Genomic DNA, 18697 nt, shown 5'->3' with positions numbered 1-18697 from the left:
TAAGCACGCACAGTCACACACTTCTCAGATGACCCTGCACTCAGTATTTGCATGACATGAAAACTTTTTGCTCTCTGCACCACTGATCATGATCATTAAAAAAAAAAAAAAGATACACATCAAGGTAGGGTGCTCACTTCATCAGAAGTTTCTATCAACATCTTTCTCTTCTGTGCTTTTCTCTGGCATTAATTGTGCATTAGCAAAAATCATTTACTTTTAACAGTCATAGTTATTTTTTCTTGCCCTCCGGCAAAAATGCCTTGAAAGCCTGCCTGGAGGGCATCTAAATTATGTATCTGAAAAACTCTCTGGCAAGGCATTGCAGGACCCCTACTTTCTTAAAATTCATACGAGCACGTCTTCCTGTTTTTGGGAAGGCATCAATCAAGAGCAGCAATGTATGCCATATCCCGACATTAATATTTGAACTAATAACTTTAAAAAAAGGAAAGAAACAAGATCCGACTTGTGGCATAATCAAATGCAAAATAAATGAAGAATACGGGGACAGCACTGGGGCTTTATAGATGGCTGTGTTTTCCTTGCACATCATTAGCCTGGAGCCACACGAAAGAGGAAAACAGAGAAGCGGAGAGTTTATGCTCCCTGCTGGTGTTTAAGAAGCCGGGGTCCTGGAAGGACATCTGGGAATTGCGCTGAGATGGGGTTTTTGTAATTTAAGAATAGACATTCATTAGCAGTAAATGCCATAAATCCCATGCTAAGTAAAAACCTTGTCCAAGAAAGCCTAAAACAATAAACTCTGTGCTCAATGTAGCCTGAGCTAGACGCTCTGCAGCTTCCCGGGGCATGCTATAGATCCAGCGGCCCCTTCCCATACCGGCTCCCTCCTCTTGGATTGGGCTGGACCGTGACATCCTGCCCACTGGGCCCCTCGCCTTCTAACTTCTGGGTCTCCTCTGTGGGCTTCCCTGTACCTGTTCTTTTCCTTTCTCACCGAAAAAACCCTCAACCTTCTTTGACCAGAGAAGCAGAAAAGCCACAGCAAAGAGCTGGCAGATTAATTTTATTGACATTTCCATTTTCACTGCAATGCGATACCCTCCATCACATGGAAGAGATGACCCTCACTATTTACAGACTGACAGGCCACTTCATTACAACCACCCTGCCCCAAGGCAAAGCAGCTCCCTTCCATCTGCCCAAACACTAGAGCATGACCCCGAAGTTGCTGTTCTCTTTTTCTTTGCCGTCTGTTATGATAAAAAAAAAAAAAAAAAAAATGAGTGAGTCAAAGGGACCCCAAATAGTCAAAGAACTAATCAGAGTACAGGGAAACAAAAGGCGTCTGACTTTTGAATCCTGGATGTATGGAGTCTGGTCTTGATCTGTCCACCTTCCCTGCACACCCATGTACACTAGGGGGTCGTTCACACAAGGAGACACACACGCACACACACCCCGCCTCAAGCTCGAGCAGAGACACGCGTACACGCTTTCCACCATGCCAAGCAACTGCTGCAAGGCAAATTCTCACCCACACTAATGGCTTCTGACTGCTCCTTGGCAACCCCAGCATTTTAACCTGGGTGGATGTGCTCTCCAAAATACAGACACTGGAGCGATCTCATCAGCTGTTCATGTGACACAGATGGAGAGTGGCTATTAGGAGCCAGGCAGTGGGCCTTGGGGATCTGAGGTGCTGTTCTATAGCCCGAGGCGATTTTGAAAAGCAGTACCCGGAGAAGAGGGAAAAAAAAACCCACACTGCAAGTGCAAGTTTGAAGTCAGTCAGTCTGTCTGTCTACCTACCATGGATAAAGATATCTTTGTCTCCCGATGTAAAATCTTTGTGGGCTATCTAGATGTACATTTCAGATAATGTATGTACGGAATGGCTCTTCCTTCAATGTCTTCCAAATATAAAAACACGCACTGTAAACAATGCCTGTGTGTATATATTTCTTCCTAAGCACATATGGTTTCTGTGTATATGTTTAAGCTGAAATTGTCAGGATTTTGTTAAAATCTCATTTAGCTTTTTTTGATAGATTTTTGAATACACTTATTTTAAAAGGTTAATGGCTTCACTGAAGGAAGTTCAACAAAAAAGGCATTTGCCTTTTTAACCCAATCAATGACCTTAAAAATGAGAGACAACATTTCCACAGTGCATTTTCTCTTGCTTAAAAGCAAAGAGGGCGTGTAACACCTTCAAACTATATGATTCACTATATCTAGCTCAAGAAAAAAATATAGCTCGATTGAGCATCCTTTGATAGCTGACTTAAACTGGAGACGACAGGAACATTACATGAATTTTAATATAAAGCAGTCCATTTTATATAAATGTTGTAAAATATTTGAATTTGGAGCCAGTGTAACAAATACTTGTAAAGAAAAATGTGCCTATTTTTATAATAACAAAATGCTAGACATTAGATTTTTAAATTAATATTAGTGTATAAACCCCTATAAAGTGAGGAATGTTCCTTTCCAAATACACAATAAATACCATTGTTTTTTTCTTCCAATGGATTGTGAACCAGCTCCAGCATAGAGGACAACAAGAGCATAAAGAAAAATTTTAAAAGGCAACTGTGCGTTCTACAACCCAAAATGCAATTGTGCAGATGATGCTAGAGTTAGCAGCTCTTAAAGTGGATATTATGTTCTTGTTTTAAGGCTGTGTGCGTGCATGTAAGATAGTTGGTAATTGTCAGCAGCTGTGCCAAATGAGTTTCTGTGGCACAAAGGGTGTATATACCAGCACAGATGCAGGTACCAAAGGAAGTCTAGGAGATAACAGCATACATCTCAGTGCCTGAGGTTAGGATTCAAAAGGGTGGAATCCTTGAGGGCAGGAACTGTTTCTTGTTTATCTTTTTATCCTGAGAGCATACTCTAACGTCTGACCCAGAGCAGATAGCCAGTGATTGTCTGTTGGGTGAGTGAATGACTGAACTTTTATCAATGAGCTTATTCATGGGCCCTCCCCTGTTTCTGATAATCCCAAACTAGGGGCAACTACACTCATGATGGTAGCTAAGAGGCTGAGTGGGTTTGGGTGGGTTACCGATGTGCACATAGTCACTTCTAAACATGCCAGAAATGGTGTTTCTTTGAAAAACTCAGTGCCCATTAGGGCCTTTCCCAGGGGCTGAACCAAAGCCCATTCCACTAGCATTGCCACCTCTGATGATGAAAAACTAAATAAAGAACTCCTGGGCATGCTTCTTTTAAAAGGTTGCTAATCCCTTGATGAAGGGCATGGTCTAAGTTTGGGTCAAAGATACTCAAGATAGCTGTGCATTACTGGGATGTCCTGTGTGCGACCATGGAAAGGCGGCCTGTGGATAGATAACTTTGAAGTGGATTAAATCATCAGGGGAGATTGTTCAAACTACAGGTCCTCAGGGCTGGCCAGTGGCATAGCAGTTCCAAGTTTGAGTGCTCTGCTTCAGTGGCCCAGGGTTTGCAGGTTTGGATCCCAGGTGTGGACCTACGCACTGCTTATCAAGCCATGCTGTGGCAGCGCCCCACATATAAAATAGAGGAAGATGGGCACAGATGTTAGCTCAGGGCCAGTCTTCCTCAGCAAAACGAGGAGAATTGGCAGCAGATGTTAGCTCAGGGCTAATCTTTCTCAAAAAAAACAAAAAGAGAGAAAAAAAGAAACCACCACAGGTCCTCAGGCCATCCTAAACTTACTCAAACAAAATATCTCAGGGCAGGGACAAGGAATTAGTATTTTTAACAAGTTCCTTCTGTTTGCTTATGCAACAGCCTAGCACTGGTTCTTAAACTGGCTTCTGCAAGGCACTGAACTAGATGACCTTCTAATTTGAAATAAGATGCAACCTCAGGAACAGGTAGGCAGTTAAAATTCTATTCTCCTCCTGTGAATGGGGTTTGTGGTCATGGCGAGCAACTACAATCTGGCCTGGGCCTTCCTCCCTGCAGGAAACCGCAGCGCTCTCCATCACATGTACTGACCAACACAAAGTAGCCCCATCCTAATCTTCCAGAGGTTGAACAGGAATAAAGAAGCTGTACTACACTGGCTCTTAAAATACGGACCAGCAGCATTAGCACTGGTGAAGAAATGCAAATTCTTGGTGAGAAGTGTAAATTCTTGGACCCATCCCATCTCCTGAATCTGCATCTCCGGGAGTAGGGTCTAACAATCTGAGTGTTACTAAGCACTCCTGGTAATTCCGGCGCCCACTCAAGTTTGAAGAGCCCTGCTGTGGAGCACAGAGAAGATCCCCTTAGCCTACGTATCCCCGGTGGTGGTTCTCTGAAGGCCTGGATCTAATCTCTGAGTCCTCCTCCTGTTTTAAGATTCTGAGACATTTTGAGAGCATCTCTGGCCGGATTTACACCCATGCTCTGGAGGAAGTCACGTGTACTTTCCATAGCTGAGCACACTATGCTCAGAGCATGGCATTGCTCTGGAAAGCAGTCTCAGTCTATACCTAACTAAAAGAACAATCCTAAGACAGTCTAGTTGCAGGAAGCTAAATCCTGGGATACCATGGGTATCCAGGTGTGGGCAAAATCCATATCCATAGCTGTGTAGCCAGTGAATCAAGGAAGGCTATGGACACATTATGAGAGGAGCCTCAGATGATTCTAAAGCGCAAATTCCCAATCCATAAGATTCTTGGTCATAGAAACTACTGAGCCAAAAGGACACCACTTCCTTTCACTGGCATATTGTCTTATTTCATTTAGCCAAAAATCTGTCTATATTTTAGACACCAATTGCTTGACTTGGAATAAAGAAATGATACAAACAGTAATGATGTGCTATGATGAGTCCAATACCACTGAGAAGTGGCCTTTTTGCCCTATTGGAAATATAATACAGCCACCAAGAAGGTTCTAGTCCATCTTCTTCTACCTTCTCCCCACTCCCCAAAAGAACCCAGACATTTACCGGTAAAGAAACTAAGTCCAGGAGGTCAGATCCTTGCCCAAGATTCCCCAGCCACATGTGATCAAGGATAAACTGGCGTCCAGGCAACTTCAAGTCCCATGTTACTATCACCGGTATTCTCACATTAATATATTGTAAATTATCTTTTACTTGTCAAGGCATTACCTCATTTGAACCCTGTTATCAGTGACAGATCTAAGCAAGGCTTGATGCTACAGGCAAAGGTCTAGATGCAGAGGAGAGATTAGATCTCAGGCCCAGGGGCTAGGACAGAGCTCCAGCTGGTTCAGTCTGGTCCAGGTTCAAACAGAAATGCGCAAACCTTTCTCTCCAAAGTAAGTCAGCGCTTGTAAGGGCTTTAGATAGATTCAGCACAGCAAGAGTCTTTGAGACTCAGGATTTTTCTAATAGGTTTATTATGGTCCAGGTGGAGACCTTTAGATGGACAGCACCAGAGTGACCTTCGGAGCTCAGAGATGCTACAAATATTTGAGGACCTACTGTCCATACAGTCAGCATCTCATGGGCTTTGATGCCATCACCATGCAGTCCTATTAACTGCATAGAACCGTGATTAAAGTGACATGTCCTCTGCCTCAAAGTCATTTTTTTAAAGATAGAATAAGGTGTCTATTTTGGCACAATGCCAAATAACATTTAAAACTGACCTCTCAGTCTATATCTTCAGAGAAATAATTAGGACAAACGAACATATATTTTAGTTAATAACATTTGTACTTCTTTTGGGTAAGTTGGTGGCACATTACTTAATCCTCACTCCTCCAAGTTTTGGACCAAATTTAATAGTCAAATACATTCATAACAAAATATATGCTAAGTAAAAAAAGAATGATATCTCATCTGGAAGAACATGGCTTTTTTTCCCATCTCTTTTTTGATAAATAGAAACTCACTATGTTCATTATCATTTTCATTTTGTGCAATGTAAATTCACTAATTTTATACACAGACACACACACATACATGTATACCCGCCAAACAATGTATTTCCAGAAATTAGGTATATTCATGAATACATAGATATTTATATATGTGATCATAAACCTACATGTATATAAATTAAATTGTATCTTTTTCAAATAATTCACCAATTTGTACACAAGTATCCAAATATATTTGCATATTAACTGCATATTTTTGCCTATAGTCATATATACATTTATGACTATATGTTTACATACACAAATTTATAGAGTTCTTAAAATGTTTTTATTTAACATTAAATAGAGTAGTCCCTTTTCTACACCGTTTCTCTATCTCTAGAATACAGGCTTCTCTCCTTTATCAATACTGTTGTCACTTTTCATTATCATCATTATCACAAATAACTTTCATGGGGCACTTGCAATGTCCCAATCCTCATTTAACCTTCACAGCAAATGAAGGAAATAAATACTATTATCAACTCCATTTGGCAGATAAGAAAACTGAGACTCAAAGAATTAAGTAACTTGACCAAGGTCACACAGTAGTAGCAAGCGGCAGAAGGGCACCTGTCCTCTGAAGCTCATGCTCAGATCTTCTCGCCTCTCCCTTAAACCACTAGGAGAACAAGAAGCTGTGAAAAGTGGCGCCAGATTCTGCCTTAACCCTCACTGCTCAAGAAACAAACCCCAGGAGTGAGGCCTCAAATAGGCACATTTATGTCCCAAAAAATAGTGGGTGACAGCACATTTAAAAGTAAATATGAACCAAGAAATAAGCAGATGCATGTTTCTACATAAATAAGTATATGCATTATCTTTGGAATCATTACTGTGGATCTAAATTTCATGTTAAATGCAATTCTGAAATAGGAACATCTGTCGAATTTTAAAGACTTTTCTGAGCCACAGGCTCTTTCAAGATTCCATGCCTTTAGTCCTTTCCCCTTGGTCTGGAATGCCCTTTCTCTTCATTATTTCCTTCCCTCCTTCCCTTTCTTCTTTGCCCAGGCAAACTCCTATTCAACCTTCAAAACCCAGTGAAAAAGGAACCTCCTTCATACAGCTTTCCCCAGTTCCATCAACAGAGTTAGCGTACTGTGCTTACTACATCCTTAGCAGTTTGTTCTTGCCTCTGTTACATTTACTTTTCTGGTTTGCAATTCATCTGTTTACTAATTTGTCCATCCTGCTTGACTGTGAGCTTTTTCAAGGCAGAGGCTGTGTCTTATTCATTTCTGAATCCTGACACAGAGTAAACACTCAAACATTAATGGACTGGACAAATTGGTAGCAAGAGTCTTTAGACATATTATTAGGATCCTATGAAAATGTAAACTGCTTTGAAGAAAGCGTCTATGAAGGAGAGTCCCTGGCTCTCATAATCTGCTCTGGGAGTCACCAAGCTTTAGGCTCCCTCCCTCCCCTCTCCCTGCCCTCGGGGCACTGGGTGCATCATGCCCTGTGTTATACTGTTCCCATATGTGCACAGCCCTTCGACGTCGGAGGCACGTGTGATATTTTGTTTTTGAAAACAGTGCTCCATCTCAAACCTGCCCTATTCCAACAGGGAAGAGAGAGTTCTGGGAGAGAGTGGGCTGCCCGTGGCCCCGCCTGTTCAGATTACTCTGAACATTCCAGTTAAAAATGAAGCATCACGTAGCCACTGAACTGCAACACGCAGTTCTTTGTGAACTCATTTTCTGTCCTCATTTCTGTATGCTTTTTTCCTCTTACTATAGTCTTTGGAAACAGGATTAAAATGTACTAACAGTCCAAAGATATTTTCTTTCAGAGACTACCTTCCAGGAGTTTAATTTAGGACATCCCACTGAGAAACCTACATCAGGGTTTCAGATGAGATGAAAAAAAGCAAAACAAAAAGAAGCAGCCGCCTTTGCCTCGTTCTGTTTTAAACGATGGCCTCACAGAACTTGCTTTCCAAGAACCATCCTCAAAGTGAATCTTTTTACACACGCACTTTACCTTTTTCCACATCAGATCGGGTTGGGGGGAGGGGGCAGCTGTGGACCCAGAAATGTGGGGAGGGTGAGAGGCGAGAGGTGGGGTGAGGGGCCAGCAGTGAGACCTGCTAATTACTGCTCTCTTTTACTCTCCTGCTGTGCTTAACTGTCTGGACACGTTAAAGTGAAATTTTTCTGTGATTTTTCAAGTGACGAGTTCATGGCCCACTAGCACGGAGGGAAGCAGAAGGGATGAAATGCTTTCGTTTACATGCAACATTTACTAACTGTGTGGGTTTTCCGACATTAAAGAGAGGACAGTGACCCAGGCCACCTTTTTCACACTCAAAAGAGCACTGAAAAAACAAGTCTTCATCGGCTTACCTCAGGCTTCCCTGGTCCTGAACACCCTCCCCCCGGGGTAGGAGCAGAAAGGGAAAAAAGGAGGGGATTTTGCGCTCCTTTCTCTTCAACTTTTCAGGCGGTATAAGCAGCATTTAGCAAATTCAGCCCCAAATGGCTCCAAATGCTCAGAGCGGCAGGGGCCCATTCTTTGTTATCCTCCCTCTATTTACACAGGATTTACGCGGGCTCTCCACTGAAGAGACCCAAAGCACTTCCATTCTCCCCGGCTGGGCCAGGCCTGTGGCCCTGGCTGCTTCCCCCTGACCTGCGATGGGGGATTTCTGCAACCTGGAGAAGCCAACCCACCGCTCCCTAACTGAGTGATCCCCAGACGACCTGGCTGGCGCAGGCAGATGCAACACGGACGCCTGCGAAGACAGCTAACCTTCCAGAAGAGAAAGCAAAACCCAGCCAAGGCTGTGCAAATGTGTGTCCAGAGACAAATAACACGCACTTTAAAATATGCATCTATATGATAGAATGGAAAGTGGTGGGTGAAAAAAAATTCAGACTGCAGCTTGGATGAAAACCACTTCACCCACTGGTTGGAAAAATAAAGTGTAAAAACAGACAGATGGACACATATGTAAATGTGGCTGTGTTTTAGGCTTTAGCTGGCAACGTGAGCGTCGTAGTATAGTTTTGCACGCCTGTATTTTCCATATCATGTTGAATCCTGTTAACTGTTGAACAGAAACATCCTCATACTGGTCCTTGACCAAATCAGTCCCCTCAATTTACCCGTCAGGAGCCATAAAATGGCTTTGTTTATTGACTGGAACCTTCTAATCCTTTCTAGCAGAAAAGAAAGAAAGCTTCCAATATTCTTAGCCTATGTTTCACTTAAGTTGGTTACTCTTATTTGAAATATATATATATACATATATATAAAATGTCACTTGAAAATTTTAAAATGTTTCACAAAAGGATATCTACTCTATCTATTCTCCTAAGCTCCCACAGAATTCTCTAAAGGATCTTGACTAAACTCAGCAAAAAAGAATATTTCTGCCATTGTAATTCAGCCGATTGCTTATTCTCTATGGTGGAGGATAAAAGAGTATACTTGTTACTCCGTTACCTGTAAGCACATATAAAAGCACAGAGTAGGTTCTGAAGTTATTCATAGTACATCATAATAAAGCTCTTCTCAACACACTAATGATTCATTTTTAGTGGTCGCTCAGATGCCCTTTTCCACCGTTAACACTCAGATTTTATTAAGGTAGAAAGCAGGGACAAATGTCCACTCGAGTCCCAGCTCTCGAATTTGACTCTCCTTGCACTATACTACCTACAGCTAAAGCTTTTTTTAATGTTCTGTTCGCCTCCCTAGAGTGGCATTTCAGCTAACAGAGTTCACAATCTTTCAGCCCTAAACACAGAAGGCTGCTATCTTCAAGTCATCCTAGGAATGTGCCAGATACCATCATCTCCCTCCTGTGATACAAAGAACCAGAAAGTGAGAGAGACCCAGAGAAGACCAAGCTGATCAAGTTACCAACAGCCCAGAATGCCCCTCTCAGAAGGTTAATCTTTGAACCAGTAAATGTTATAATTAGGAGCCTTGAAGTTAGGCTGGGGCTGGCCATTGAAAGCAAGACCCGAAAAGAGAAAGTATGAATGGAACATATCTCTTTCACCTTAATGGTTTGACACAAGGGCCATGATTTTTGTGGGAAATTATACAAAAATGAATTGTTATATGAGTCTCTTCCCCACGTCTCCTACAAAGGGAAAAAGGTGGTCGGGGAGAAATGTCTTCCCAACTTCACTCAGCTATGTTTCCGTACAAATTGTGAAAATTATGCAAATAACAATTTTGGCACCTTTGCTAGAGGAAAACATTATTAAATTATGCTCTAAGTATTTTGTCTGCTTTAGTAATTACTCTCATGTAACTGTAAATATAAATAGCTGTTATTCTGTTTAAATTTTTAATCATGCAAAATATTGTCACACAAAATGTCCTTCTGTTGCCATCTAACTGGGATTTTCTTTTTTAAAATATCCATATTTAACTGAAGTGGACTATTTTTAGCATGGTAAAGTGTTTTAGTAAAGATAGCTGGTTAACATCTCTGAATCAACAGGTTTTCAAGGGAAGATATGGCCTTTATATTTGCAAAAAGAATTTCTGACAAAAGGCCTTTTATATAAAACGTATTTTTAACATTTTACACTAAAACTAGAACATAATTAGTCTGCTTCCAAGAATGTATTAACTACATCAAACCTATATGTTCAGTAAACAATGATAATATTCTCATTTTATCATTAATTATAGGATTTTATATCTTATTGTCTCTTTTAGAGTACTTTAATATTAAATGAAATGTGATATATCTACCAATAACAGAATTTGTTAGGGGAATAACAAAAAAGCAAATTCTATCTGTAGCAAAAATTATTTCATTCAATTTTTAGCTTCTTTACTTCATGGTCATATTTGCTATCCAAAACAAAAATAGGGACCATACATCTTTTTAATATCAAACAGCTGATCAGTTAGGAATCTTAATATGGTATTTTTCTGTGAATTTAAATCGGCAGATACTATTCCAAATAGCAGAAGAACAAAAACAAAAAGAATCCGAATATTTCTTCCACTTTCTCAACTATTGTAAAATGAAAACAATAGACTATTTTCATAAAAGTGCAACTTTGCAACACCAACATATTCAACAACTGATGCTGTTAAATAACGCGAAAAGAAACCCTTTGTCTTAAGAGGAAAGATAGCCATCTCTATAACCATCATGCTTACTGAAACAACTAGGTTGAGATATCTATCAACATTCTCTTTGGGAAATTTTTCGGAAGCTAGTCACAGCCACATATAGATGAAAGAACACTAGCACCTACGGAGTTGATAACTAGCTTTAGGTGAATCCCTTTTAAATCATTAACACATCAGAATTGGAGCATGTTTGTGAATTATTTAAAAATTTTATTTTGTACATTTTTCGAAGAACATTTTCACACCACAATTTCCTATTAAAACTTTGGGTTTTTGTTTAAGAAGTTTATTAACTAAATTATTAACATTTAAAAAGTAGCTACTGTGCATTTAGGCATTACACTTACTATGATTGTTTTAAACGAATCTACTTCTATGATTTGAGAACAAGCAGGTGTGTTTTTGTAATGTAATGCAAATGGATATCCACAACACATATGTAATAGCCCTAAGGGAAACAAATAATATGACTGCTTAATAACAATAGTCTAAGATAGCATAAAGATAGTATAAACTGATTATTCTTCATATAGCCTATGTACTAAAGAGCTACAGACATGGGGCCCTTTAAAAGAACATTTTAAATGAGAATGATGGCTAACGGGTACTAGGTTTCTTTTAGGGTAATGAAAATGTTCTAAAATTGATTGTGGTGGTGTTTGCACAACTCTGTGAGTATACTCAAAACCATTGAATTATACACTTTAAATGGGTGAATTACATAGGATGTGAATTATATCTCAATAAAGCTGTTATATTTTGAAAAATGAAAACATTTTGGCCTCCTTATACAAAACAGTATGCTGCAAAAAATATAAAATCCTAGAAGCTGAGTTTGAAAATATCCATAATCTTTTCTGAATTGCTTCAAAACAATGTGATTTCAAGGCCACTTACAAATGTCATCTCAGCATCTTGCATATAGACAAACATATGTACTCAAAAACATTTGGGGTGGATTTTATACTGTTTACATCACACAGGTACAAATTAATGGAAAGTAGATTGACCTTAATACTGACATTAACCCTTCTCCACTCTCTATTCCATTGCATTATAGCAGAACCCTAACCCCAATTATTTACCTCTTTCAAGGCTTACTTTAACCACCAGAATAACTCCGGAAGACTTACGCACACGCACACACACACAACTCATACATTTCTTCTACATAAGCTTCTTCAAGTCAAGAACCATATCTTTTACTTTTTTCGTATCATTCTTAGAACTTTGAATAATGTTATGGGTGCAGTACGTGCCTAACCTTGTATTGAATGAATGGATAAATGACTTTCATATTCCTTGGAATATCCTTTCTTTTTTGTGGGTTTATATCTAAAACTTACAAACTGAAGCTTTCTAGAACATTGGTCTCTAAGAGTTGAAAACTGGCCATGGAGTTGATGTTTCATAAATTTCAAAGGCATTAACTTCTAAGATACCCTGCCTAGAAGAAGTAACGTCATCGAAACTGACAACAACAGAGGTGCCCTGCATTTGAAAGAGTGCCCTACATACTTCATTCACCCTTCTTTTTCTAAATTTTGGATTTTATTCTATTTCTTTAGGCAGCTATACTAGTTTGTGTGCACATTGGAGGCTCAATTCTGCCATATTCCTGCCCCTCCACTCTGTCCCTCCACCCCTTCCCCACGTAACCACAGAGGCACATACCCCCAGGGTTGGGGGGAATGGTGATGCGATGGAAGAAGCATGAGCTGCAGAAGAAAGCAAATCTTGTACTAAATTTCCAGATCTATTTCTTACTGGTCGAGTGTGACCTTGGACAAGAGATTAACCCTCTGAACGTTAGTTCCCTCATCTACAACATGGGAAGAATAATACATACCCAATAGGTGAATTGTGAAAATTAAATGAAAAATAACAAGAGTAATAGCTATTATTTATTAAATCCCCACCTTCTACCAGGTGCTTTACACTTATTAACAAGGTTGAGAATTTTATAAAGGACAATCTAGCTTCACATAGTACATGACACAGCAAAGGTACATCCATAAATGTCAGCTATTTCCTTTCTCAGGAGGAACTAATATGAAAGGATAAACAAAATGTGGTATATCCATACACTGAAATACTAATCATCAATAAAAAAGGATAAACTATTGATACATGCAACATGTTACATCTCAAAGTCATTATGCTAAACGGATGAAGCCAAACACAAAAAACTACATACTGTATGGTTCCAAATATACTAAATTCTAGGAAATGCAAACTAATGTATAATGACTGAAAGCAGATCAGTGGTTGCCTGCCTGAGGAGAGATGCAGAGGGAGGGATGGGCTAAAAAGGAGCACAAGGAAACTTCTGGGTGGTGATGGAAATGTACAGTATCTTGATTATGGTGCTGGTCTCATGAGTGTAGACAACTGTCAAACTCATTAAATTGTATACCTTAAATGAGCGAAGTTTTTGTATGAAAATTAAACCTCAATAAAGTTGATAAAATAACGTTAAGTAGATTTTAGGCAAATCTCCATAAGCCTGTTATTTAGCATGAAACAGATTTTAGTGGAAAGTATAGTCGCAATAGAGAGAGATGGGAGTGGGGATTCTCCCACTTATGGCAGTGAAGTTCTCAAAGGGTGAAATCATTTAAAGCAGCATCTGAAAGATGCTGTAGGGAGAAGCCCAACATGATGTTTATAAACTGTTGGTTTATACTATTTTCTTTAACTTTGTGAAGATGTAAAGTGGATGGTCAGAAAGCACTTTGCAGATTTTACTGAAAAATGTTTTTCTCCATTGCCCAATCTCATTGTGACAAATAGTATTACCAAAGAACTATTCAAGTTGCACAAAAAAAGATCAATAATAATAAAAAGGTAACGGAAATAATTCTTTTTTATAGATTTATTTATTTACTTATTTATTTATTCATTCATTCTGCTTTTTTCCCCCCCAAATGCCCCAGTACATAGTTGTATATTTTAGTTGTGGGTCCTTCTAGTTGTAGCATGTAGGATGCCACCTTCGCGTGTCCTGATGAGCAGTGCCATGTCCATCCCGGGATCCAAACCGGCAAAACCCCGGATCTCCGAAGCAGAGGGTACGAACTTAACCACTTGGCCACAGGGCCAGCCCCCAGAAATAATTCTTAATAAGCTATTTTTTAAAACTCTCTCGGGGAATTGAGTATTAACCCATTCCTCCTCATCTTAAAAAAGTCTTACACTGGAGATCTTAGTCAATTTCAGAGGAAAATGACACGCCTGACGAAAGACTCTGAGCACCCTTAAGATAAAAAATGAACGGGAAATACAGAATTAATATTAACCCTTGCCAGCCAGCTCCATGCCTTCAGATAACTCCTGAATCCATCATATGAATATGGAAGGGAACTCACATTTGTGGTGCACCTAGTATGTGCTAGGTACAATAGGTTTCATCTTAGCCACAGGACAGAGTTTGCTTTTGGTTTTGTTTTTGTGAAGAAGACTGACCCTGAGCTAACATTTGTGCCAATCTTCCACTTTTTGCTTAAGGAAGATTGTCACTGAGCTAACATCTGTGCCAATCTTCCTCTATTTTTTATATGTGAGATGCCACCACAGCATGGCTTGATGAGCAGTATGTAGGTCAGTGCTCAGGATCCAAACCTGTGACCTCCAGGCCGCCAAAGCAGAGCACATGAATGTAATCACTATGCTACTGGGACAGCCCTCAGAGTCTGTTATTTTAATTACTATTTAATATCTTTGGAAAGTGAAGCCAGCCAGGTTAAGAAACTTACCTAAAGTCACGCGGCTAGTCGTTAACAGAGGTGGATCTTTAACTCTAATCTGTGAGCTCTCCTTCCCAATACAGCCTCGACTCTCGTATGGAATGGAATTCACATTTTGAACAAGCAGAATGTGGGAGAAAACAGTGCCTCATGGCTTTGAACCTGGGTGACTAACACCTACTAACGCCTGATCCTGGCCAAGCGATTCATCTGAATTTGAGATGTGTGATATTTGGCTCATTATCATACAATCAATAAGAGTTAGTTTCATTCCATTCTTACTTTTTCCTTCCTTCTTTCATTTCTTTTTAATGACTCATTTACATGGGGAAAAAATGAAAACCGAGTCACCACTGGCTGAAAAACACACTTTCTTAAGAAAAATAATTTTTTCCTCAGTGTTCCAGAACTCACACTTCAAAATGGCACAAAAGCAAAAGGTCACATTTGCCACCACATAGGAAATATTACCACACCTGATTGCCATCCATCCAATTCTAAAAAGACGAGGAGCTGAATGCCACATAACTATTAGTTTGCTATAGCACACCTCCACAATCTGTCATGAAGACAGACAACTCAACTTGAGGGGCAGCAATGGGAACTTCATTCAGGCCCTGTGAACTGATAAAACAGGAGCTGTGAAGGTCTTTGTTTGAGAGGAAAAGTTGTTCAACCATTTCCCAGGAGGAAAAGGAAAGGGTTTGCTCTCGCAGAAGGTTTGTTCATATACCTGTGCGAAGCAGCCTAGGAGAGAACTGACATCTTTGCTGTAAGATCAGATCTCAGAGCCACCAATCAAACAGCAGTCCAACCTTAATATGCTGATGCAGCGAATTTCCGGATCCTGATCACACTAGGCTAGGGAGTCATTCTTCTCAGTGATAAAGTCGGTGAATGCACTCTTGAGAAGATAACAAATTAAAAACCAGCTGACTCGACACCATTGGAGTGAGGAATTCACTGCTGACCCAGTACAACACAATTTCTACCACCAGTCAGTAATCACTGAAGAGGTGGCCAACTTCATTTCATAATTGTAAAACTATTCCTAACGCGGTGTTAGCACAGCTAAATGCTAACTGTCCGATTTACATCATGCGAATCTACTAAAATTGGTAACGACTTCCTCAACTGTTTATATCCTGAGTCTTCCTTATTTGAAAATTCAAAGATTTTACAGAAAATTAGAAATTCCCAAAAGTGGTGTATTATTTAAATGACCAGAAATGTGAAAAGAACTACATAACCTAGAAGTTTACTCCATTGCGAAAATACGTTTTATTTCTCTAGAACTGCCACTAAAATATCTAGTTTTCCTATAGTTGATGTATCACTCTGGTGGAAAGTAAAGTCGACATCTTCTATAAATCAACTACAAAAATATTAGGAAAATAATTAGCAGAGTAATTATTGCGAGACTTGTGTTCTAGACTTAGAAATTGCTCTTGGATAAAAATATCTTATATTTACATAGTGATTTTTCAGCTTTCAAATAATGTTTTGAAACTTTTCAGATAATTTTTTTCCAACGTACACAACAAAGTGTAAGAGGCATAAACTATGATCCTCATTTAACAGATAAAGCAAATATGATTAACTCTGCTAAATCCCTGCCTTTCTATTTCTATTTCTAGTACTTTCCATTACTTACAGTCTATGAATATTATTAGGTTGACCCACCTGAAACTGCTAACATTTGACCATTTTTAACTTACCAAAATGGCAATTTGATAAAGCAATATTTTCAGCTTTATCGTCAATCATGATACGGCTGCTTCTTTTGCTTTTTCTATTTTTCAATTTGCTTGTTTTTAGCAATATATCTAGCCTCACTTTTACAAATCCCCTCAATTATTTTCTCTGTTTCTACTGAGTAGACAAAAAGATAAAGTGGAAATAAATACTAATAACAGAAGCCCTAGCCTATGAAAAGCCAATGAAGGTACACATAAAAAACTTATCAACAAACAATTAGGAGATGAGAGATTTGGCTGCGTTTTCAAATGGGGTTGTAGCAAAAACCCTGTTCATACTATTCAGAAAAAGGAACTATTTTTGTCAATTCTAATTTCAAACTTCCACAATAGTAATTAGCATTGAGAAATGATTAGAGTACAATCTATTATATGTCTCTGGAGAAATTTGCACTCTAAATGCTTCCTATAATAACAACAACATTAATAAAAAATAATATTTATTAAGCACTTGCTCTCTTTCAGACACTCTGCTAAGCACTTTACATGAATTACCTCATTTAATTCTCGCCATCCTATCAGGGTTGATTTTCCTTTTACACATGAAGAAACGGAGGCTTGAGAGGTTGAGCAAGTTGCCAAAGGTCATACCAGGAATAAGTGGCTGAGCTGGGTTCACACCCACACCCTTAAAACACTACAAGAGACTGCTTCTCCTGACAACTATCCCTGAGACTTCAGAGCCCATCTATCCAGCATTTTCCATCCTCACAAAAGCTCCTAACATTTCTGTACCCTACTGAATCACTCACTCGGCTAAAATTTTTGTGGTTTATCAATTTAAGCTAATAGGAAATTTATATTTTACTGTGAGTGTAAGCATCATGAGGGCCGGCTGTAGGGCCTTCGTGTCACCCTGTACTCCCAGCATATAGAACAGTGCCCAGCACATAGCAGGCACTGAAGAAATACTTGCTAAAAAGCTAATAAATAATAATTCTTCCCTGTGTTATTTTCATTTCTAGAGCCTTTTCATTCACCTGTCTTCCCTGGAAGAAAGTAGAGAGCTCTCAACCACTTCCATTCTAGACATCACTCGACTTTGGAAACCTTCCACCACTGCCACAGCCACCACCACCCTCAGCCTTGCTGTAAGCACAAAAATTGATTCATCTCATTGACAAAAATGTGATAAAAGAACCCCAACCACAGAGGTGGAGAAACCACTCTTTCTCCTTGAACAAATGCTGCTTTCTGAGGCCCGTGATTGCTTTTCTTCTCTCGCTAAGGTTCAGTAAGTACCGGAAGCTTGGGCCCAGTGAATACGGGTCAGGTTTGTAACGTAACAACTCCACCCCTTTCATTACCATGAAATCACTTAACAATCCTGCAAGTTCTACCAAAAAAATAAAGTAATTGGTCCCAGCGGTTATTTAGGTGCTGTGGAAGTCTTAAAAACACTATTATCTCCCGCAGTGATTCGCTAGCCTTTCCAGACACCAACCAGCACATGGGGACTTCTAAATTACATACCATAATTGACATAAAATATCTGTCTCATCAGTGAATATCTTTATTAGCATCAAAATCACTCACAACTAGTGTTCCTCAATGTTATTAAACATAACTTGTTCTAGGTGTTGCTTTACTAATTAGTCAGGATGAGCCCGAGGAAGAAAATCTGGGTCATGTTAAATTAATTGGAATGAGCATGAAAATTAGCAGAGCAAACTGCATCAATTTTCTATAGAGAGTCTTTCTTCATGTTGAGAATAAAAATGGATATTATGAGGCATTAACCAAACTGCCTTCTGTGACTGCCAAGAGGTGTGTTACAGTAGCCCAAAATATCACGCTCGCAGATTTTCAGAAGTTAATGAGACATTTCCAGGAATGGTAAATACATGGTGTTAAAATGGGTGTGCCTCTGATGGGAAAATGCCAAGTCATTTCATGTTTATTCAGGCATAACAAGCTCTTCAAAATGAGCATAATTTAAGAGGTGAATAGTGCAAAGAGGGCTAACATTCAACTAATTTTCCTTCAGAAAGAAAAGATTAAATTGAACAAAAAAAATGAATTAAGAGGTTTACAAATCAACAAGTCAGCCACCAGGACGGCAGCCTCTGCGCAGCACCGGCGCTGCAGCCCCCGCCACAAAGTTTTCGAGAAATGTCCCGAAGGCAGGGAACAAAGCGAGCAGAACTGATTACAGCCCCGCTCACCGCCTCGCCGTCTCAACTCCGTTTGGCTTCCTAATGAGCTCACTAAAAACCTAATTCATCTCCCATAACC

General features: G+C 39.5%; 1 protein-coding gene across 13 annotated transcripts in view; it reads right to left on the bottom strand.

The window, feature by feature from the left end:
• Positions 1-18697, bottom strand: part of MEIS2 (Meis homeobox 2) — a 201671-nt gene that overhangs the window by 139459 nt on the left and 43515 nt on the right. The window lies entirely within an intron of this gene.

Source organism: Equus asinus, chromosome 2, assembly GCF_041296235.1.
Source record: "Equus asinus isolate D_3611 breed Donkey chromosome 2, EquAss-T2T_v2, whole genome shotgun sequence".
In the NCBI taxonomy this organism is placed as follows: Eukaryota; Metazoa; Chordata; class Mammalia; order Perissodactyla; family Equidae; genus Equus; species Equus asinus.
Note: the sequence above shows the minus strand (reverse complement) of the source record. Positions and strands in the feature narration are given on the sequence as shown.